Genomic DNA, 25110 nt, shown 5'->3' with positions numbered 1-25110 from the left:
GTTGCAAAACTTACACTTTGAATCTAAAGTTCTATAAACACAAAATAACATTTACATACTCTTTTTTTTTTTTTTTTTTTTTGCGGTACGCGGGCCTCGCACTGTTGTGGCCTCTCCCGTTGCAGAGCACAGGCTCCGGACGCGCAGGCTCAGCGGCCATGGCTCACGGGCCCAGCCGCTCCGCGGCATGTGGGACCTTCCCTGACCGGGGCACGAACCCGTGTCCCCCGCATCGGCAGGCAGACTCCCAACTACTGTGCCACCAGGGAAGCCCTTTACATACTCTTTATTTCATCTTTTTCTTCTCTTGTTTCTATTTTGCTAGGGAAGACTTAGAAATTAAATGCATCATCCCCACTAAAAAAACGAAGTACATGGTAAACTTAAATTATCTCTTTACAAAATAATGGCTGCTTTTGCTTAATTTGAGGATTCTTTATATTAGAGCCCTGCTCGTTGTTTTATGGCAAACAATAAGCTTTGCCAGTTTCATCTGAAGGTTACATTTATCTGTCAGCAGAAAAGGAATGACTATAACAAGTTCTATTATGTTCAACTATTCTCTCACCAATTATTTCCCACACTAAATATAAATGTTTTATTTCAAAGAAATTTTATCAGGAATAAGCTTACAAAAAGTTCTTTTATTCGTGTTCTATGCCTTGGAAACAAAAGTCTAAACAGACAGCGTATTCCTACTAATTGCCACCTTTCATGCACTGGTTTTAAGATGTGAAGTTATATTTATTTCTGTTATTTAGCACAGAAGAAAATGTTCTGGAAAAGACAGGACAAAAAATAATAATAATTTGGGCCTACGTGTATAACTACATGTGATTACCATCACTGAATAAGTCAAACTTGATCAGAAACTCAAGGGGAAACCAATTAAAAAGCTAGTTATCACTCAGAACACCAAGTTTGAAAGAAAAAATTTAAAGACATCAGAGTTCTCCTCCAGTTCAATGGGATTCAATTTCATTAATAAGTGACTTAGAAAATACAGAATCAGCTAATAAGATATCCTGAAACTTACCAGTATTCTCAGATGTTAGCAATGTGTAAAAGAGAAACAAGAGTTAAAAAAAAAAAAAAAAAAAACCCCACACTAAGGTTTGACTTCTCCTCCACCACTAATTTAATCTCTGGGACCCAGCTGCCTCATCTATTAGTAAATACTGTAATATTATGTGCCCAAAATGAAGATGGGACTAGAGCAATGTTTTCTTGAATTCTAATCCAGAATAACTAGAGCGTGCTCTTAGAAGTCTAACCTCTGTGTCGGAACTGTGATACCACCCTGCAGAAACACGTAATCTTGACCAAGCTATCCAATATGCCTGTGCTTCAATTTCCTCATTAGTGAAATAGGGATAAGAATCTAAATTGCGGAAGGATCAAATTAGAACATATAAAGCCTTCAGAACCGTACCTCGTATACAGTAAAAGTTTATCCATCATAAAAACCATCAATATTATTAATGCTACCAAGAAGGTTTTTCATGTGTAGTGAAATACAGGACATACATGACTGACTGTCATTTCAAGATCTACTTTATGATAGATAGTAACACCATATTAAGAATCATATCAATGATTATATTTACAAATGCCTAACAATGGCAATAAACTCTGCTGACATCATACCGGGTATAAGGCACCTGACCAATGCAACAAATAGTAACAAGAGAATTTGAGGAGCTGATTTACAAGGTAGTAGTAAGTAACATTTTCCACAAGGCATCATCTCTCTCCCAAATGCTTACAGTCAACTTTGAAAATAAATATTTAACCATGAGCAAAGGATGATTTGATTATTTCTAAGGAAAACTAGTCGTAAAATCATTAAAGTTTAAGGGAAAGGCACAAACTCCAACAGAGAACCACTGAAGAAATTTCCAGAAAAGTTAGTTATAAATAATTGAGAAAGGACGCTATTCACATAGGTGTTTAATGTCAACAAAACAAGGGGCAAAGGATGAATAGAGACATCAATGATATGAAAATTGCCCCCCATACCACTACCACTATCACCCGCCCCTTGAACAAATGACTGATTTTGAAGAAGAGACACTGAAGGTCCTCAGAAAAATGAAGAATACCTATCCTTGCTACAAGGAAAGTCACTAGGGTAAAAAAAGCATTCTCAAACCCAGTTTCAACAGCCTATACTTAAATAAGAATAAGCTAAAATGAATAACATCTTTAAAAGATCAAACAAAACATTTATATAATAATTTTTATGACTGGGGAAATCAAGATGGCAGAGAAGTAAGGTGCTGAGCTCACCTGCCCTACGAACTCATCAAAAACACAGCTATACATCTACAGGTGGAGCAACTCTAGCTGAAAACACCCTGGAGACTAGAAAAAAGTCGCTTCTATTTACAACCAAGGCTGTAAAAAAAGATTCACACAGAGGTGGGCAGGAAGGGAGAAGAGATCAGGTCGGAACCTGTGTCCCTAGAAGGGGACACAGAAGAGGAAGGGGATATCAGAGAGTCAGGGATCCTCCCTAGGGAATGAGGGATTTGAGATACATGTTAGACAACCCAGACCTGTGGTCCCACACCAGGAAGACAAGTCCCATTAACTGTACTGAAAATCAGTGGGACTTACTTACTTAGAAACTGAGATATAAAATACGACCTCAAAAGCACAAAACATGGAGAGGGGATGAAAAAACGTAGATCTTTTTGAATGTGTCTGAACTTAAATGACTACCAGTTTGAAAAAAAGTAGATATAGCTATAGGTCAACATATATGAACCCCAGGGTAACTACAAATCAAAAACCTACAACAGATACACAAAATCTAGAGAGAAAGGAACACAATTATAACGCTAAAGGGAATAGACTAAAAGAAGAAAAGAACAGAGAAGAACTATAAAAAACAACCAGAAAACAAGTAACAAAATGGCACTAAGGGTATACCTATCAGTAGTCACTTTAATTGTCAATGGACCAAATGCTCCAATCTAAAGATACAGAATGAAGCAACAAGGACCTACTGTATAGGAGAGGGAACTATATTTGATATCTGGTAATAACCTATAATGGAAAAGAATCTTAAAAAGAATATACATATGTAGGTAAACAATCACTTTGCTGTACACCTGAAACTAACACAACACTGTAAATTAACTATACCTCAATATTTTAATGGTTTCAAAAAAAAAAGATATAGGGTGACTGATAAAAAAAAAAAGACATACCCATATGTTGCCTGCAAGAGACTTACTTCAGAGCTAAAGATGCACACAGACTGAAAGGGAGAGAATGGAAAAAGATATTCCATGTAAACGGAAACAAAAGGAAAGCTGGTGTAGCAAACTCTTATCAGACAAAGTAGGCTTTAAAATGAAGTCTATAACAAAAAGACCAAGAAGGGCGCCACATAATAATAAAAGGGTCAATCGAAGAAGAGGATATAGCATGTGTAAACATATATGCACCTAACATGGGAGCACCTAAATATACAGAGCAAGTATTAACAGACATAAAGGGAGAAATTAACAATAATACAGTAACAGTAGGGGAATTTAACCCACCAGTTACATCAATGGACAGATCATCCAGACAAGAAAAAGAAATAAAAGGCATCCAAAATGGAAGGGAAGAAGTAAATCTGCCACTATTTGAAGATGACATGATACTACATATAGAAAAGCCTAAAGTCTCCACCAGAAAAACTATTAGAACTAACGAATGAATTCAGTAAAGTTGCAGGACACAAAATTAATAGACAGAAATCTGTTACTCTTCTATACACTAATAATGAACTATAACAGAAAGCAAGAAAACAATTCTGTTTAAATTTCACCAAAAAGAAAACACCTAATAAATAAACTTAACCAAGGAAGTGAAAGATGTACACTCTGAAAACTATAAAACACTGATGAAGGAAATTGAAGATGATAACAAGAAAGGAAAGGTATCCCATGTTTATGTATTAGAAGAATTAATACTGTTAAAATGTCCATATTATCCAAAGCAATCTACAGATTTAATGCAATTCCTATCAAAATACCAATGACGTTTTTTACAGAACTAGAACAAATAATCCTAAAATTGATATGGAACCAAAAAAGACCCTGAATAGCCAAAGCAATCTTGAGAAAAAAGAACAAAGCTGGAGGTATCTTGCTCCCTGACTTCAGACTATACTATAAAGCTACAGTAATCAAAACAGTACGGCATTGGCACAAAAACAGACACACAGATCCACAGAACACAACAGAGAGTCCAGAAATAGGCCCACACACATATGGTCAATTAATCTTCAACAAAGGAGGCAAGAATATACAATGGGGAAAAAGACAGACTCTTCAATAAGTAGTGCTGGGAAAACTGGACAGCTACATGTAAAAGAATAAATTAGAACATTTTTTCACACCATATACAAAGAAAAATGCAAAATGGATTGAAGACCTAAATGTAAGATTGGAAACCATAAAACTCTTAGAATAAAACATAGGTAGGACACTCCTTAACATAAATCATTGCAATATTGTTTTGGATTTCTTTTGGAGAGGCAAGATAGGGGTAGAGGATTAAAAGGTACAAACTACTACTATTTATTACATAACTACTTTATGTAATAAATAAGATATATGGATATATTGTACAGATAGGGAATTGAGCCAATATTTTATAGTAACTTTAAATGGATTATAATCTATAAAAACACTGAATTACTATGTTGTATGCCTGAAACTAATATAATATTTTAAATCAACTATACTTTAATTTTTAAATATTTCCTTATATTGTTTCATTTCACCATCAAAGAATCATTTGAATTAAGATATGGTCTTGCTATCTCAGTAAAAATATCATTTGAATTCTCTAAAATCCATCATTGCATTAAATAAGAAAACAATATTTTAAAAAATAATAATAATTTTAATTTAATACTAATTTAATAATACTTTTTTCCATTCAGCATTTGGTGTTATACATATAACAAATATGTAAATGTATATTTTTCATTTTTATTTTCCTGATGATTTTCATATTTATAATGCTGTACCTATGGAAAATATGGTCTTCAAATATTAACCTATGCACCCATGGTCAATTAATCTACAATAAAGGAGGCAGGAATTTACAATGAAGAAAGGACAGCCTCTTCAATAAGTGGTGCTGGGGAAACTAGACAGCTATATGAGAAAGAATGAAATTAGGACATTCTCTAACACCATATACAAGAATAAATTCAGAATTAATTAAAGACCTAAATGTAAGACCGAATACTATAAAACTCCTAGAGGAAAACATAGGCAGAACACTCTTTGACATAAATCACAGCAATTTTGGATCCATCTCCTACAGCAATGGAAATAAAAACAAAACTTTTTTAAATGGGACCTAATTAAACTCAAAAGCTTTTACACAGCAAAGGAAACCATAAACAAAACAAAAAGACAACCTACAGAATGGGAAAAAATGTTTGCAAATGATGCCACTGACAGGGATTAATTTCCAAAATATACAAACAGCTCATATAGCTCAACATCAAAAACAAAAACAAAAAACCCAATCAAAAAATGGGCACAAGATCTAAATAGATATTTCTCCAAAGAAGACATACAGATGGCCAACAAGCATATGAAGAAATACTCAGCATCCCTAATCATTAGAGAAATGCATATGAAAACAAAAATGAGGTATCACCTCACTCCGGTCAGAATGGCCACCATCAAAAAGTCTACAAATAATAAATGCTGGAGAGGGTGTTGAGAAAAAGGAACCCTCCTACACTACTGGCGGGAATGTAAATCGGTACAACCACTATGGAGAACAGTATTCAGGGCCCTCAAAAATCTAAAAATAGGGCTCCCCTTGTGGCGCAGTGGTTGAGAGTCCGCCTGCCGATGCAGGAGACACGGGTTCGTGCCCCGGTCCGGGAAGATCCCACATGCCGCGGAGCGGCTGGGCCCGTGAGCCATGGCCGCTGAGCCTGCGCATCCGGAGCCTGTGCTCCACAACAGGAGAGGCCACAACAGTGAGAGGCCCGCGTACCGCAAAAAAAAAAAAAAAAAAAATCTAAAAATAGCTCTACCATATGATCCAGCAATCCCACTCCTGGGCATATATCTGAAGAAAACCATAAGTCAAAAAGATACATGCACCCCAATGTTCATTGCAGCACTATTTACAATAGCCAAGACAAGATGCAACCTAAATGTCCATCAACAGATGAATGGATAAAGATGTGGTGTGTGTGTGTGTACACACACACACACACACACACACACAATGGAATATTAGCCATAAAAAAGAATGAAATAATGTGATTTGCAGCACACATTATTTGGCTGGATGGACCTAGAGATTATCATGCTAAGTGCAGTAAGCCAGACAAAGACAAATATCACATAATATCACTTATATGTGGATGATAATGATATAAACGAACTTATTTACAAAACAGAAATAGCCCCACAGACACAGAAAACAAACTTATGGCTACTAAAGGGGAAAGGTGGGGGAAGGATAAATTAGGAGTTTGGAATTAACATATACACACTACTACATATAAAACAGATAACCAACAAGGACCTACTGTATAGCACAGGGAACTATACTCAATATTTTGTAATAACCTACAAGGAAAAAGAATCTGAAAAAGAATAATAAATGTATGGATCACTTTGCTATACACCTGAAACTAACACAACATGGTAAATCGACTATACTTCAATTAAAAAAAACAATGGGCTCAACTTAAAAGTGGTGAATTACAATTTCCATTTATAGTAATCAACCAAACTTTATATTTGAGGTTGCCAGTACTTCATTCAGTGAGGGAGAATACATATTAAATGTGATGATACTGAAAGATCTGAGGTATAAGAGTCAAATAAGAATCGATGAGGAATATCTTCACACTGGGGAGGCCCAAAACTACATGTCCACAACTATCAATAGGGATGTATGGATAATAGGAGAGAAATCCAATCCATTGCACTCTGTGCTCTGTGTTACTTAGACTGACCCAGAACCAGCAAAGAGAATAACGGTAAGGCCCTTATTTCATGTTACTTCAAGACAACAAGACCCACAACAAAGATAAAAGTATATGACAACTGAATTTATCAGCTATAAAACTAATGAAATATACCAAAATGTTCATGAATTGTATCAACGTACATTATAAACCCTGACCAAATATAAGGTTGTACTGCTAAGAGTTTGAACAAAAGGATTAGAGAGGAAAAGAAGAGTTTTTTTTAATCTTCTTTTTATTCATATCACCAAATAAAGCAGCATAAATAATGCCCATGCAGATCCCAAGCCACAGGAAGATTGATTTCCTCATTGTCACCCTTCAAAAATCCCTGCATATTCCTACTTACAGACCTGTACTAAATGGACATTTCACACACCAACGTTGTCCAGTCTATAGCTGACACTTATAAAATGCTTATAATGTGTGAGAACAACTATAAAGTTCTAAGCTATTACACACACACACACACACACACACACACACACACAAATTCAGCAATCCTGAGAGACAGACAATATCCTTTCCCATTTTACCGTAGAGGAGACAAAGACACAGAAACGTTTACTTAGTAACTCGTCCGAAGTCTCACAACTAAAATGCTGCAGCTGGGATTTGAAGCCAGGCAGTCTGTTTCCAGAGCCTGTGCTCTCAGACACTATGATGTCCTACTTAGCTGAACCCCACCTCTCCCAGCTCAAATTCCCACTTTTCTCAGACGTTTCTATGACCATTCCAGGCACTGCTTTCTTCCTGTTCTAAATTCTCACTACTAATAACTGCACAATTCATCTGGCATTTACTCTTACTTAACCTTAAGAAAATATACATAAGGTGGTACATTTGTCTCATGTTTTCATGAAGTTCTTTAATTTCCTAGTACATATTTTGTATCCCCACTAAAAGTAAATTTTTTCCTTTCTTGTAAATATTCCTTTGCATCCACCACAACTCCTAGCGGTGTTACATGCATAGCAATAATATATCATCATTTTAACTAAATTTATATAAATGCATTATTTCATTTAATCCTCAAACACCCCATAAGTTAAATATTATGATTATAAATTTGCAGGTGTAAACTCTATGAGCTCAAAAATCATCATTGACTTACTGAATGAATCAATGATTCAATGATCAATAGAAACAGATCCACTGATATTCTTTTAATTCTAAAAGCAGAGCTCTCAAAAACAAGTAACAAGAAAACTCTTAAGAACTCAAAATATAAGATTCAGTCGAGATATAAATGAACAATAAATGAAAAATATAAAAGTCAATTTAGGAGGAAGACTACATACCTAAGACTGTGTAGCCAACTCTTTCAGCACTTATCTCACTGCTACTGTAATTATCTGTATACATGTCTTCCAGAGAATGAGCACTTTATACCCTCAGCACCTAACTTAAAGAAGAATCTCAGCAAAATGATTAAATCAAGTAGTTAATTAGATAACTTCTTTAAGAAAGGAAGCACTGTGACTCTAACTTCTGAAAAACTCTTCAAAGAGAAAAATGTGTACTTCAGAAACCAAGTTGTATAACGGCAGTAAGAAGAAAAATATGTGGCTATAAGATACATGAAAAGAAAAAGAAAGAACAGTAACCTAATCTAAATGGATAGAAAACTAGTATGATTCATGGCAGGCATAGTTACAATGTTATCTTTAACTGTGTCAATCAATGTAGTGTTCATTAAAGGAAAAAAACTGAAACCTCTGCTGTTCCCAGATCAAGCAGCTTACCAGACTTTCTTCCAGATTACTAAACCCTGCATGTATTTCTGTTACTGCTGTCAGTGCACTGAATTACAATTATCTGTGTCTTGCTCCTTTACTAAACTGTGAGCTCCTTCAAAGCTTTAGTCATTTTTCTATCCTTCACTCAATACCTGGCATGCATTTAAACCTCACTAAATATTTAATGGATGAATGGATGATGGACAGACTGAAAGACAGATGGATAAATCTGAATAAATGAAAAAACGAAAACTACCCGAAAACCACAGGGGTATTTACATCTCAAGATCAATATGCTTTCCCTGTAACTAAAGATTTTGATAATGCACCTGAGGTTTATTCAAAAGTTTCTGATTTAAAGTTTCTAAAATGGACTGTAGGACTCCCTATCTCGCAGCCATGCCATTAGCAACATTGCAGTACTGCAGACCACAGCTGACTCTTGGCCTGCATGTAGGAGCGTAAATAAGCACAAAGAGATGTGGCATGTCCTCAGCTTTCAATAAACAAAGAGGCACAAAAGGCTGTTTGCTCTGAGATACAAGTCTATTTACAGCCTTTCCATCATGAGTCTTCTAAGTCTAGGCCAAATTACACTGCAGACTGACAATAACCACGACTGAAGAAATGAAAACCCCAGATATAAAGAGGGAGAGGCTCTGGTGTCAATTCCACAGGTTGTGATTGGGAAGACAATGGTGTATGTGCCTGCAGTGCTAGTTATTCTAACACATCTCTACTGCTGATGAGCTTCAAAGTTAAACTAGAGACGGTAGGAAGAGAATGAAAGCAAAACACTGGAGAATTTGAAGGAAATGAGTCTCATTTTTTTATATAGATTCTTAACTATGTAATAAACGCTCATTCACAAAATCAGAGACAGGAAGTACAGAAAGTGATCTGGGAATTGAGCCTGGAATAAAAACAAAGTCCAAATTATCCACAAGGAAAACAATAACAAATAAATACCTCTATATCTGCATTGCTAGATCATGTTCTATAATTTTCAGATTAAAGAAACACATACAGATTAATTTACCCCATTAAAAATTCAGAAACCTATTTAGATCAACTGCATAGCTGATCTAAGCTAACCTTCTAGTATACACAGTAAGGTAGCTGGTGAAACTCAGAGGTGTAACTGAATAAACCAACAGAATTGGGGAAAGGACAAAGCATGTTCCATAACAACTGAGATACGAACTCTACTAATGAGATGAATAAACCTAAATGTCTGGCATCCAATAAAAAATACAAGGTATGCAAAAAAGTACGAAATTATGGCCCATAACCAGGAGAATAATCAATTTCCAAGAAACGTCAATAACATGATAAGGAAAGACATAGAAAATAAAGAAGACCCAAATGTAACTCCTAGGAATAAAAAATTCAGCAGCTAAGATGAAAAACACACTGATGGGGCTTCCCTGGTGGCGCAGTGGTTGGGCGTCCGCCTGCCGATGCAGGGGACACGGGTTCGTGTCCCGGTCCGGGAAGATCCCACATGCCGCGGAGCGGCTGGGCCCGTAAGCCATGGTCGCTGAGCCTGCGCGTCCGGAGCCTGTGCTCCGCAACGGGGGAGAGGCCACAACAGTGAGAGGGCCGCATACCGCAAAAAACAAACAAACAAACAAAAAACACAACACCACACTGATGTCATTAATAGCAGACACTGCAAAAGAAAAGATTCATGAGTTTATAAAGACATAGTAATAGGAACTATCCAAAATGAAACACAGAGGAGAAAAATACTGAAAAAAGTTAACTGTGAGACAGAATCAAGTGGCTGACGCACACGTAAGTGGAGTCCCAGTAAAGAGTATACATACTGGGGATGAGAGGAGGACGAGGAAAAATACCTGAAGAAAAAACAGGCATGAATTTCCTAAATTTAGCACAGAAGATCCAAGAAAGTCAATAAGCAACAATCAGAATAAACCTGAAGGGACTTCTCTGGTGGCACAGTGGTTAAGAATCCGCCTGCCAATGCAGGGGACACAGGTTCGAGCCCCGGTCCGTGAAGATCCCACATGCCGCGGAGCAACTAAGCCCGTGCGCCACAACTACTGAGCCTGCGCTCTAGAGCCTGTGAGCCACAATTACTGAAGCCCGCGCACCCAGAGCCCATGCTCTGCAACAAGAGAAGCCACCGCAACAAGCAGTCCGTGCACCACAACAAAGAGTAGCCCCGCTCGCAGCAACTGGAGAAAGCCTGCGTGCAACAACGAAGACCCAACACAGCCAAAAATAAATAAATTAAATAAATAAATTTAAAAAAAATACATTCCTGCTAAAAAATGCTAACCATCATTAGAGCCTTCAGCAAGTCATAATCTTTTTGCAACAGTAACATCAAAGATTACTGATCACAGATCATATAACAAATATAATAATGAAAAAGTTTGAAATATTGCAGAAATTACCAAAATGTGACACAAAGTGAGCAAATGCTGTTGGAAAAAATGGTGCCCATAGTCTTGCCTGATGTAGGGTTGCCACAACCCTTCAATTTGTAAAAGACACGGTATCTGTGAAGCACAGTAAAGCAAAGTGCAATAAAACAAGGTCTGCCTGTAAATGGTCTAAGCAAGCCAATTAAAAGGCAGAGACTGCTAGGTACAACAGCAAGATTCAGCTACCTTCTGTCTACAACAAACATACTTTAAACATAAAAAACCAAAATGTCATTGTACATCCGGCATTAGAAAAATAAGAGAGGTATTCATTTAAAGAACATCAGAAATCTGACCTCTGTTGAGGTAAAACAGTCCCATAAACCACTCCATATGTTTAAGAGACAAAACTAAGCTGTCATGTTATAAGTCAGGGTAGCGGTTCTGTTGGGTGAGGTGACCAGAAGAGGGTGGAAGGAGAGGGCACAGGGAGGCTGGTTATGTCTGTTTCTTAATCTTGTTCAGTTTATGACAGTTCATCAAATTGCCCATTTATGATTTGTTCATTTTCCTACATCTACAAGTCAATAAAAAGTGAAATTAAAAATTTTAACTTCACTTGAACAATGCTCAAGTTTTGACTAATAATCTGGAATGTCAAGGCACCTGATACCAGCAAAGGGGTACTGTCACAGATGAGAAATGAAAGCATTGGTGTCATCAAGGAGGAACATTCCCTATTACAATTTTGCATTTTGTTTATTCATCAGTCTTTTAAAGTCTACTTAATGCACTTAAAACTAAAATATATCTATTATGACATTCCCATCGAGAGGTACCAAAAACTGCTGCTGCTACTGCTACAGCCATATCCACTATTAACACAACCACTGCTGTACACTGAATGCCGATTATATGCTAGAAACTGCGCTAGGTAACATTACCTCTTAGGTTACTAAACCATCACAATCCCTCCACAATTTCCCCATTACACACTTGACAAAACTAAAGTTCTGAGAAGCTAAGTGACTTCCCAAAAGTAACACAGCTAGCAAGTTCAGGACCAGGACACACACCCATGTTTCTGACTGAAAGCCTCTTGTTCCTTCCAGTGTACCATACTATCGTTTCTCTACATCAAATATGTGTCAATGCCAGGCATGCGATCCCAACATTTGTACATATCATGGATGTTTTCCACGGTTATTACATATAGCATCTAAACTTTTAGGATTAAAAAACTGGTACACACTGAGGTCAAGACATTTCTTAAAATAATGCAGATGCTTTGTCTACAAAATATCAATGTGATTCTTTTTTTTTTTTTTTTGCGGTACGCGGGCCTCTCACTGTTGTGGCCTCTCCCGTTGCGGAGCACAGGCTCCGGACGCGCAGGCTCAGAGGCCATGGCTCATGGGCCCAGCCGCTCCGCGGCATGTGGGATCTTCCCAGACTGGGGCACGAACCCGTGTTCCCTGCATTGGCAGGCGGACTCTCAGCCACTGCCCCACCAGGGAAGCCCCCAATGTGATTCTTAATAGACTTTTACTTACTACAAATACAATATTTAAACAGGCTGGCCTGTATCAGAAATTGGAAAAAATGCATCACAGAGTTATTTATATGTTCGTTAAACACACGTGATAAAGAGATTCACTGCTGTTACAGGCAAGTATTTACATATTAATGAAATCTTGACAGGAAAATACATTGTGTGATCAAAAAGAATTATAGAGACTATTTCCCAAATGGTAATTCGACCATTCAGAAGATGTTATAATCTACTTAAAGATCCCATGTTCTGAAATTATTGGTCAAGGTATTAAAGTTTGGAAGAAAATGAATAATGAAAGAAAAATCTCATCTCCATGAAAAGAGTATCATTTGGTATCACTAGGTAATGCTGAATCTAGTAACAGAATTTTAGGAAAATGCATTAGTTTAAAAAAAAAAATAGGGGGACTTCCCTGGTGGCACAGTGGTTAGGAATCCACCTGACAATGCAGGGGACATGGGTTCGAGCCTTGGTCTGGGAAGATCCCACATGCCGCGGAACAACTAAGCCTGTGCGCCACAACTACTGAGCCTGCACTCTAGAGCCTGCGAGCCACAACTACTGAAGCCCATGCTCCTAGAGCCCGTGCTCCACAACAAAGAGAAGCCACCAAAATGAGAAGCCACCGAAACGAGAAGCCTCTGCACCGCAATGACGAGCAGCCCCTGCTCACCGCAACTAGGGAAAGCCCGTGCACAGCAACAAAGACCCAACACAGCCAAAAATAAATTAATTAATTCATTAAAACCTTAAGGATATTAAAAAAAAAAAGCTAAAAAGAAAATAGTACCTTCTCAGAGACTTTTTAATTTCAAATAAAGTCATAAACTTTACATCAGCTGTATACCTTAAACTTATACAGTGCTATATGTCAATTACATAACAATAAAACTGGAAGAAAAACATCATAAACTTTAAACTATATTAAGCCACATTAAAAACATTTGACAAGGGCTTCCCTGGTGGTGCAGTGGTTGAGAGTCTGCCTGCCGATGCAGGGGACACGGGTTCGTGCCCCGGTCCGGGAAGATCCTACATGCCACGGAGCGGCTGGGCCCGTGAGCCATGGCCGCTGAGCCTGCGCTTCCGGAGTCTGTGCTCCCCAATGGGAGAGGCCACAACAGTGAGAGGCCTGCGTACCGCAAAAAGCCAAAAACAAACAACAACAAAAAAATTTGACAAAAGCTATATATACACTAAAATAATGATGCAAAATAATGATGCATTTAAAAAATTTTTTTTAATAATTTCAGGACATATTTCTTCCCTAATGCCTCTAAAATTTTTTCCCTGAAAGCAGGGTAATAATTCCTTTTCTGCTTATCTCATACACATGCTATGAGAATTGTATATGAATCATAAAATTCTTTGTAAATTTTTTTTTAAGTTTCATAATCATGAAATGTTTGTCGAATACAGAGCAAATGAATTAGTAAATCATTACACCTTCATTTCTTTAGTATAATACTTCTCAGTACCAAATACATAACAAATACCAACATACTTTCCAAGGTCCATAAAAATTATTCTAAAAAAATATTTGTTTCCACTTTCATAATCAATAAAATTGCCCTAAATCTATTTTGTTGCTTTAAATAAATAGAAAGACAAGAACTAATCAAGTCAAAATCTAAGATGCCCACAGTGCCAGGAGACATGCAAAGCAATTCTCCCACTGCCAGCCCCAGACCCTGCTCCCAGACAAGGGAGGCTCTTAGGCCTTTCCTTTCCTATCCAACCACCAGGTTATTCTTGGATTCAGAAACTGCCAACTTACCCCATTTTGTAGCATGCTGCCTGCACGCCTCTCTCTAATGACAGTCACCGCAGAAGGCCACATACTTATTTCAAGCCTAGAATATAAGCCAATTTATTGTTCTTTGCTCACAGCAGTTCAGAAATAAACTGCGCATACGGGAATTGAATTTTGGTTAGGTAACTAATCAATTTTTCAATTTTAAAGGGTAAAGAAACACTTTTATGTTTCCCTTGCGAATCAAAAAAGTGAATGCAATGCCCCAATCTTTCCATAATTATTTCATCATCCAGGCTATAGTTTAGGTGATATTTCATTACAACAACAACAACAAAACATATGGTGGAAATAGAATGCCCAATAAAGACTGCTTTTTAAACGTTTCAAGGAAGAAAAAAGAGATCTTTATGATCAGGACTGGGCTACATAAAAACATGAGTAAAAAAAGATTCATAATTGTTTACTGGAAAACCTCTGCACTAATTCATTTTCAATTAACAAGTTAATTGGGAACATCTTTTGTACTCTGTGACTAAATGATATCATATATGTGAGGACTAAGTAGGTGAAACAACTTCAGGTTAAATATTTATTCAGATGACTCTTTCCTATTCAAACTTCCCAGCATCAAAAACACACTCAACCTTCAAGGCCTAGATCAAACTTCACCTCTGCCAAGAAGGCTTTCCTGATTTACCTCCTTTGTAACAGAAAGTAATCTCTCCCATCTCTAAAGCCATTTATACTCCTCCTATGACACATATTTTAACTTTATGGTAGTTATATCTATAATTAACCTGTCTGATCTTCCCTACTAGATTCTAATTTATCTGTGGACAGGGACCACATCTGACTCATATACCTATCTACCTATTTAATCTAATATAATGCCTTTACATGGTACATAATTATTCCCTAAATTTTTATTGAAATAACACAAAATTTTATAGATTCATTCACCTTCTTTAGACTGTTATTTCAATGAAAATGAAATAGTATAAAGCAATTTAGAAATGCTTCAATTTTAAAATCAGTTTCACATGTACTCATGATTAATTATAAATTTCACTGAAAAAGTTAAAATTCAAAAATCAACATCCGCTTCACAAGAAACATTACAGTAATATGCTTCTTACGGGAGAAAAACTTCCAGAATACCCTTAAAACTATGAAACTAAGCCAACAGGAATTGATCCCGGTACTGTCTTCTGTTGCCTTTCAAGGAAAAAAAAAAAAAAAAAAATCAACCAAACAATAACTTACCTTCTGAATCGAAAGCTGCCTAGAGCCAATGAAAAAGATAGTTCAAATTATTTCAACTCTGAAAAAATCACAAACTAATGTAAAATATCAAAACATCACTAATTTGAAACTCGAAGTGTAGGAAAAAGTAAACTCCTATCTACCTTTCAGTTGTGAAGAATGGGAATAATGTCATCTGATCTTTTTCAAGGTAAATTCTTTATCTGATTTATATGATTTAAGTTAAAAGGTATATTAATCTGACCTAGATCAAGTGTGTCCTACTGAAAAATTTAATAAAATGCATATTGATGTTTTGCTTTTATGACATAAATTTTATGTTGTTGTAGTAACAGAAAAAGTCTCCATATTTGGCTATTCAAATCCAAGATTTAGAAAACAAAGTATTAGATGTGATATTAGAAGTTCCCTTCATTTGGATGCCCTCTTCATCATCGAAAGATAAAGAGAAGGCTCTCCACAAGGAGTCAGGCAACAATGGTCATGTAACATCCCGTCCTGAACTAGAACCCATCTTTGTCCTTTACCTTATTTAAGAAATACTTTTGCAGCATAAACAGAAACATGGCCCACAGGTGGCCAGCCACTCTAAATCTTATTTGTGATATTAATTTTACTAAAAGCATATTATGCCTGGAGGACATTATGCCAGACACAAAAAGACAAATACCGTATAGTGAAATTCATAAAACGAAAAGGAAAATGGTGGTTGTCAGGGGCTGGGGTGAAAGAAAAATGGGGAGTTGTTATTGAATAGGTACAGAGTTTGTTTCCCAAGATAAAAAGGGTTCTGGAAATTGAGTGCACAACAATGTGAATGTACTTAACACTACTGAACTGCACACTGAAAAATGGTTAAGATGGTAAATTTTTATGTATTTTACAATTTAAAAAAAATTTTTAATAAAATAAAAAGTATATCAAGGCCAAATGGTCCTAATGGTCCCTATGCTTAACACAGAGTCAAAAATATACAACGCCAAAGATATGATCCAGAAATACACTAAAGATATATATATATATTCACTCTGAAGACGACTGTAGACCACAACTAGTATATTACCTTACTTTCAGTAGGAAAAGTCAGACATGTTTCCTTCATAGATTGTTTCAGAAAGAATGCTTCTGAGTCCATTTTATTTACTTTGCTACATCGACCCCTTGTGTTTTACAAATTTCTTCACATAACTACCATTCGTTCATCCAACAGTCTTTAACCATCATTGCATTCACCAGTATATTCATAGCACCTGATTGTGAGATAATGTTAGTCTGGTCATAAAAAACAAAACAAAACAAAACGTGCCACAGGATACTAGCAGCCTCTAAAAACAAAAATATCCTCCAAATTTGTCACCCAAAGGCCTTCTAGTTTTGGGGGAGTGACAAAGACTTATCAATGAGGAGAAAAGGATGCAAGCTTATTTACCCAATGAAAAATGAAAATGGGAAAATTCTTGGGGACCCTGGATTTTCTGTTGCATTACCAAGGGGGGTAGAGAGGCACCAAAGGGACAAAGGCCTGAGAAAAGCAGAAATGATGTAGGGTTAGCAAGGGAATAAAATCCCAGGGACAAACACATGAGTTAAAGTATGCACAGTACAAAGAGGGCCTGGGTCTGCGAGTCACAGGCAGGAAACTTCTGCCGGTTGGCTTGTCACACAATTTATCAGACTGTTTTGCAAGGTTTTTCTAAATGAAGGCGGGGTAAGTGCTTTTTACACTCTAGGATAATAGCACTTTCTGAATATGAGACCAGGTATGAGAATATGAAACAACTATAAACAGACCTAATATTAGGTTGACATCATATTCTATTTAAACAACTGGTGACTTAAAAGTTTTCACTCAGCCACTTCTTATTTTCAGCCTTAATGATATGTCACATAAATTACTGTGGAACTAAAGGTAGTGAATGGTCAGAAGTCAGTCAGCAAATAATACAAATAATCGCCAACTCAGAAAAGAAAATGGAAACGTCTAAGACACACTTTCATAGTTCACACAAGCACAGCCCGTCTGTATATTATAGCACGCTTTTCACAGTCAAAATTTCAATCATCAAATAATCTAAATTTAGATATTCACAAGGAAACAAACTGCCAAGTTACTATAGAAACAGTTTTTCAAGGATGATGAAAAGAATGAGGTGTTCTGGATACTCTATTTCCATCAACAGAGGTTTGCTACTTATATTATAAAATGCTTTAAATATTGCAATACACCAAAATACGCTAAATATAATTCAATCTTTCCTTGCCAATTCTGGAGGCGATCCAGGAATATAGATATTAGGATCAATTTTCACTGTCTAGTAATAAATATATGTGTCAAAGAACTTCATGAGTGACAGATACTGAATGACAGAGTTTATTTCCATATATTAAAAGTAAATGAAGTCTAAATGCAATGTGGTATCCTAGATCAGATACTGCAACAGAAAAAGGATATTAGGAGAAACACTCCTTAAATCCAAATAAATACGTAGTTTAGTTAATAGTAACATATGGTCAGTTCTGCAATGTTTTCAAAATGCAAACTTGTTCCAATAAATTAATATATTATGGAACAACTTCAGCATAACAAATTTCACATTTGCTGATGCCCAATTCCATCCACAAGAAACATTAGGTGAACACAGAAAACTGCGCTCAGCTGAACCAAGCCATGTCAGCTCACGTGTGCATGCACACACACTCCCCAGACATCCAGCAGCAGCCTCAGTTCCCGGAATGTATCAGGAGCCACTCCAGTCCACATCTGGGGCTACAACTTTGTACTGGAATTCTAATCACCCCCCTCCTCCACTTCCCAATAACACACAAACTGCAACTGTTCCCAACACTCACTTCCATAAGCAGTCTTTTTCAGGTCTTTGTCAAGGTAAAGTGACATATTTTAGTACTTACGTGTTTCTTAATCATTTAATATATGTAAAACTATACTACGATTGTTACTACGTTCCTAACTTTGTTCCACTAACCCTATTCTCCCCATAAGCCCTGTGGATCTCACTGCAGTATTTTGCATAGTGCAGTGATTTTTAGGAATGCATATGTCACGTTATATGCAGGACTATTCCAGCAGTAACTTCTTAGTTTTGACAAATGTGCTAAGATTATGTAAGAAGGAAGAGGAAGCTAGGCGAGGGGGGCACAGGAGCTTTCTGTATTATCTTTGCAACTTTTCCATAACTATAAAAATATTCCAGTAAGTTTAAAATAATAATTATATAACATATACAAGGCCAAGGCCTTAGCATGGGATTCTGCATTAATAATAATTCCTAATGCTTAAGTAGCAATGACCTGGTGCCAAGCACCATTCGCAGTGTTTTATATACATTAACTCGGTCATTCTCACAATGCTATGAAGTGCTATAATCATCCCCATTTTACAGGTGAGAAGACTGAGGTGCAGTTAGAAAACGTGTCCAAGATCACAAATCTAGGCAACTTGGCTCTAGCTAGTCAATGTTTTTATCCCTCTGCTATATTATTTCAACAGACAACTGTTCTGAATACAACCTTTTAAACTAGCCTGCTTTCATCACTCTGGAAAGGCTTTCCAATAAAACAAAAGACATAAATGAAAACTCTAAATAAACTTTCTAAAACATGCTATAAGCATCAAAAATATTAAAAGTCAAAAAATATAGTTCTCTTTCTTTCACCAAAAAAAACCCTCTATTACCACAAGTTGTCAAAGTTAACAAAGATGGTAAGAAATGTCACTTTTGTACTTTAAAACTAAAAGAGTCAAATAGAATATAAAATGTAAACGTTTTACAGCAATGACAAACTAAAGACAGGTAGCTAACAAAAAGATGTATCACCTATGACAGATAATATAATTTCAAAGTTTTATACAACTTGGTCACATTTCATCAATGTCAAATACGATTATTTAAGAATGACAATATAAAACACTAAAATAACACAAACCAAAGTTTCCCAGCAATCATAATCATAAAATTTGGTTCAATTAGAATAGTTAATCAAACTTCCATTAAAAGCCAAGGCACACATATATATGGAATCTAAAAAAAAGAATGGTTCTGAAGAACCTAGTGGCAGCACAGGAATAAAGACGCAGACGTAGAGAATGGACTTGAGGACACGGGGAGGGGGAAGGGTAAGCTGGGACGAAGTGAGAGAATGTCATGGACATATATACACTACCAAATGTAGAATAGATAGCTAATGGGAAGCAGCCGCATAGTACGGGGAGGTCAGCTCAGTGCTTTGTGACCACCTACAGGGGTGGGATAGGGAGGGTGGAAGGGATACGCAAGAGGGAGGAGATATGGGGATATATGTATATGTATAGCTGATTCACTTTGTTATAAAGCAGAAACTAACACACCATCATAAAGCAATTATACTCCAATAAAGATGTTAAAAAAAAAATGCCAAGGTAAACATTCTGCCACTGGCATCTCAAAACAGAGTAGGTGAAAGGTCAACTATTTGGCTGACCTAAGCTAGGGAGAAAATAAAACAGGAAAGGAAGATTTAAAGTGAGGGTAAGAGAGAAAAGACAGTCTCTTCAATAAGTGGTACTGGGAAAACTGGACAGCTACATGTAAAAGAATGAAATTAGAACACTTCCTAACACCATACACAAAAATAAACTCAAAATGGATTAGAGACCTAAATGTAAGACCAGACACTATCAAACTCTTAGAGGAAAACATAGGAAGAACACTCTTTAACATAAATCACAGCAAGATCTTTTTTGTTCCACCTCCTATAGTAATGGAAATAAAAATAAACAAATGGGATCTAATGAAACTTAAAAGCTTTTGCAAAGCAAAGGAAAAGTACAAACAAGATGAAAAGACAACCCTCAAAATGGGAGGAAATATATGCAAACGAATCAATGGACAAAGAATCTCCAAAATATATAAACAGCTCATGCAGCTCAATATTAAAAAACAAACAACCCAATCCAAAAATGGGCAGAAGACCTAAATAGGCATTTCTCCACAGAAGACATACAGATGGCCAACAAACACAAGAAAAGCTGCTCAACATCACTAATTATTAGAGAAATGCAAATCAAAACTACAGTGAGGTATCAGCTCACAGCAGTTAGAATAGGCATCATCAGAAAATCTACAAACAACAAATGCTGGAGAGGGTGTGGAGAAAAAGGAACCCTCTTGCACTGTTGGTGGGAATGTAAATTGATACAGCCACTATGGAGAACAGTATGGAGGTTCCTCAGAAAGCTAAAAATAGAATTACCATATGACTCAGCAATCCCACTACTGGGCATATACCCAGAGAAAACCATAATTCAAAAAGACACATGCACCCCAATGTTCACTGCAGCACTATTTACAACAGCCAGGTCATGGAAGCAACCTAAATTTGCCCATCGACAGACAAATGGATAAAGAAGAAATGGTACATATATACAATGGAATATTACTCAGCCATAAAAAGGAATGAAATTGGGTCGTTTGTAGAGACGTGGATGGACCTAGAGACTGTCATACAGAGTGAAGTAAGTCAGAAAGAGAAAAACAAGTATCGTATATTAACACATATATGTGGAACCTAGAAAAATGGTACAGATGAACTGGTTTGCAGGGCAGAAATAGAGACACAGATGTAGAGAACAAATGTATGGACGTCAAGGTGGGAAAGCGGGGGGGGGGCAGGGGGGGATGAATTGGGAGATTGGGATTGACATGTAGACACTGATGTGTATAAAATGGATAATTTTATATTTATAATGGATAATTCAAAAATAAATAAATAAAAATAAAGTGAGGGTAAAATTCTAAATAGAATGGCCAAGGAGGATAGATAAACGGGAGGAGACAAGTCATGTGAAGATCCAGGAGGACACACCCAGCGGGAGCACACTAACCTTGAAAAGCCCTAAGGGGGGCGGGGAGGGAAGGCCTGGCATGCTCGTGGGACTAACAGTTGGCAGAGTGGAGAGAGCAGGGCCCTGTACCGAGTGTCCCAACAGCAAGCTGAAGGCAGTGGGGAGCTACGCGGTCATTCTGCGTTTGGGAGCCGTCCATTTAGAGCTTAGTGACTTGTTTCTAATCAATTCAACAGATCATTAAAAAGTCATTATTACTTGAAAAATACAAGCTGGCGGGCTGAAGAGAAGACAAAGCAGGATGAAATATAGGCTCTACCAGTGAGCAATGTATACACTCACAGAAAAACAAGGCATGTGCACAGAAAGTTCTACAGCTGTCCGAGGCAGTAAACAAGGAAGTGGCAAGACCATTTCAGGAGCTGGCAAACATTGTAACTGAGGAGAAGAAGAGAGAAAGCAAAAAAGGCTGCAGATTTAGAGTCATTTCAACTCATCTCTTCCTCAGTTTGAAAGCATGATGCTGCAAGCAGGAACTTCTGTTCCTGTGTAAACCATACCTGATGACTCCTGCTGAAGAGGAACTGTGTTCACTCATTTCAAGACCCCTACCATAGCGCCAGGCATGCAGAAGGGGCTCAGTCAAACAGTGAGGGGTGTTTACATTCCAACAATCAGACACTTTGTGTCCATCTGACCCAAAGTTTCCAAGTGATTTGAAAATGAATAGCAAGTACTCAAAAAATATATTTCCTAAAAAAGGGAAATAAGTCCTACGATTGTATCTTATAGATCTCCACGTCCATTAGAGTAAAACTTTGAATAGGGTAGAAGAGTACAGGCTTCACCTATGGGCTAAAATAGCAATAGAATCTTTAAGGCGGTGGGAGCCTTGGAGAAACATGACCTGGACACCTCCCTTGTTAGTAAGTGAAAGCATATTCTGTTGCAATCCCTGCAGCACATCTTTTCATCTCTTTTGTAAATGGGCGTAAAATGGACCTAATTTATCCAGTTAGCAAACAAGTTTAGAGAACCACTGCACAAACACCTGGGCCCTGAGGATCCAAAACTCAGGAAGAGATGGCCTCCATCTTGAAGTTAGTGAGTTTAAGGCTGGGTGTTTATTAAAGAAGAGAACAAGGGGGAGAAAGGCAGTAATAAAAATGACTGACTATAATACAAAATAAAAAGTGCTATACTGCAAGAATGAACAAAGAATTATGAGAATATAGGGAAAGGAATAATTACTGAAGACCTCATAGAAGAGGCTATGCCTGAAACGTAACTGTGGTTTCGCTTTGCAGTCACATAAAAGACATTACTATTAAAATCTATTGTTCTTTCTCAGTCTAACTATAGCAAAAATATAATCAATGTGAAAGACTTTCTTGAGAAACAAAGATTAACAAAAAAATAAATCTATATTTTCTCAATATATTTAAAATGATTATGACCTAAGGACTCACAAGAAATCAGTCTTTTCCAAGTTTGTCTAAGCAACACATCCCACAAGAAAGATTAGAAATAACATCTAATTACCCTCTGCTGCAATGATATACCCAAAGTATTTGCTGCCATTTAAATCAGTTATGACAGCCACCATAAAGGAACCATAGATAGGGCTTTCAAAGATAACATATAGCACTGGGCATTGTAAAACTATTCTAAAAACCAATTCTGAAATTTCAGGTTAAAATCAAACGTTTATCTAAGCAATCCTCAGAAGACAATGCAAATAAATGAGTTCAAATCTAAGGAGAAACTACCTTTAGAAAAAACGTTAAGACAGTGGCCCTTTTCTCTATACTAACAATGTACAGTAGAAAAGGTCATTTCCATTCAGATTAGATCTATTTTGCGAATAGGCAGAAACTAAATGAATTAATTGTTAAATATTTATAAATACATATTTATAGACTGCATTTACTTATCAGTATTCAGATCTAAAAGAAACTGCTTGAAAGGTATATCCCAAGCTTTTTCTTTTTGCTCACTTTTATCATAACAAAGAATTACATTTCAGTACTAACAGTAATGCAAAATAGGGAGTTTATAACTTCTATTTTTAGAGCTTACTGACTTACAACTCTAAATAAAAATAGGTTCAAATCCTGGCTGCACTTACATAAAGTTTAATATGCTATTAAGCCTCTGTAAATCTCAGCTTTCTATAATAACAGAGATAATACCAAAAGTGTTGGGAGACCGGATGTAAGTATGTGCCAAATGCATAGTAATTACTGTATAAATGCTGGTCATTATCGTCAACAGCTAAGCCTACAACTATGCAGGGGAGGTGCAGAGGAAGAATGAGGAAGCCACATGATCCCCAGTTCCCTTCCCATATCACTGTAAATTGCCAGTAGCTAGAGTCTGTAACAATGATTTCAGTCAGAGCCGTCATAATCCCTTACAGTGTATTTTATAGTTTACAAGCAGATTTCATACAGATCAATTCACCTATTACTAAAAGTATGCAACATGAGTAAGCAAGACAGGGACTCTCAACTCTTTTTAAGACTGGGCAAACAAATTCAGAAAGGATGCAATTAATGACTGAGCCACATTTACTAGTGGGCTAGTTTACCAGATATAAAAGTTCTCACAAATGGACATATTCTTCCCTTCTGCCTCTATGGGGTCAGACAGAAGCAAGGTATGCTACTCCCAGGTGGCATTCAGGCCTGGGGCTGATGACCTGCCCATCTCCAGGCTACACACTGAGGCAAACACAGCTGAATCTGGAACAACAGGGAGGATAAGGGTGTCAACCCTCCATGCAGTCAAAAACCCCTATATAACTTATAGTCAGCCCTCCATGCACGTGGATCCTCTGTACACACAGCTCCACATCCTCAGATTCGGCCAACTGAGGACCATGTCGTTTTGTAGTATTCACTACTGAAAAAAGTCCATGTGTGAGTGGAACTGCACAGTTTGAACCCGTGTTGCTCAAGGGTCAAATGTATATTCTCTTTTCTTCATTCTCAGGAAGTGATGTTCTGGCCTTTGGAAGCCCACCAGATGGTACAACAGGGTCTTAATGGTCCCACTGGTCTTAAGAGTCTATGTCACAACCCAATTATCAAAAAGCCTTCAACTGAGATAAGGAGCATTAGTATAATGGGAGGGAGGTACTTTGATTTCCCATCTGTCTTTGTGCCTCTGGAATTTCATAGGGAGAAAAGGTTGTTGAGAAAAGCAGGATCCCCAAGACATTCCTGGGTTCCCTGGACCTACAACCTAATATTGTCAGAACTACACTTCAATTTCTAAAAGATACAACTAATTCAAACAGACACTGTTATCCTAAAAACTGTTCTTAACCATAAAACAGTATATATTGAGTACATAGCCATAAAGCTAGGAGACTTTCTTTTTTTTTTTTTTTAGTAGCAGAAGACTTTCAAAAAAAAAAGCAAAGTTCACATTCCGTACGTTACAGTAATCCTACTATGCTAGACATATTTTGGTTTGGCCTCAGGATCACGTAAAAATAAGTTAGAAATAATTTTATAATCAGAAAAAAAAGTTTAAATTGTTTACA

General features: G+C 36.9%; 1 protein-coding gene and 1 long non-coding RNA gene across 5 annotated transcripts in view; one reads left to right on the top strand and one right to left on the bottom strand.

Annotated features, from left to right (window-relative positions):
* Positions 1-25110, bottom strand: part of NBAS (NBAS subunit of NRZ tethering complex) — a 341400-nt gene that overhangs the window by 223224 nt on the left and 93066 nt on the right. The gene's annotated exons all lie outside the window — the stretch shown is intronic.
* LOC125960762 (uncharacterized) overlaps positions 1-25110 on the top strand; it is a 308514-nt gene that overhangs the window by 274269 nt on the left and 9135 nt on the right. Inside the window, exon 2 of the long non-coding RNA XR_007470764.1 lies at positions 20859-20939. This is a non-coding gene — a long non-coding RNA (uncharacterized LOC125960762). The remainder of the gene's footprint in view (positions 1-20858; positions 20940-25110) is intronic.

Source organism: Orcinus orca, chromosome 13 (genome assembly GCF_937001465.1).
Source record: "Orcinus orca chromosome 13, mOrcOrc1.1, whole genome shotgun sequence".
In the NCBI taxonomy this organism is placed as follows: Eukaryota; Metazoa; Chordata; class Mammalia; order Artiodactyla; family Delphinidae; genus Orcinus; species Orcinus orca.
Note: the sequence above shows the minus strand (reverse complement) of the source record. Positions and strands in the feature narration are given on the sequence as shown.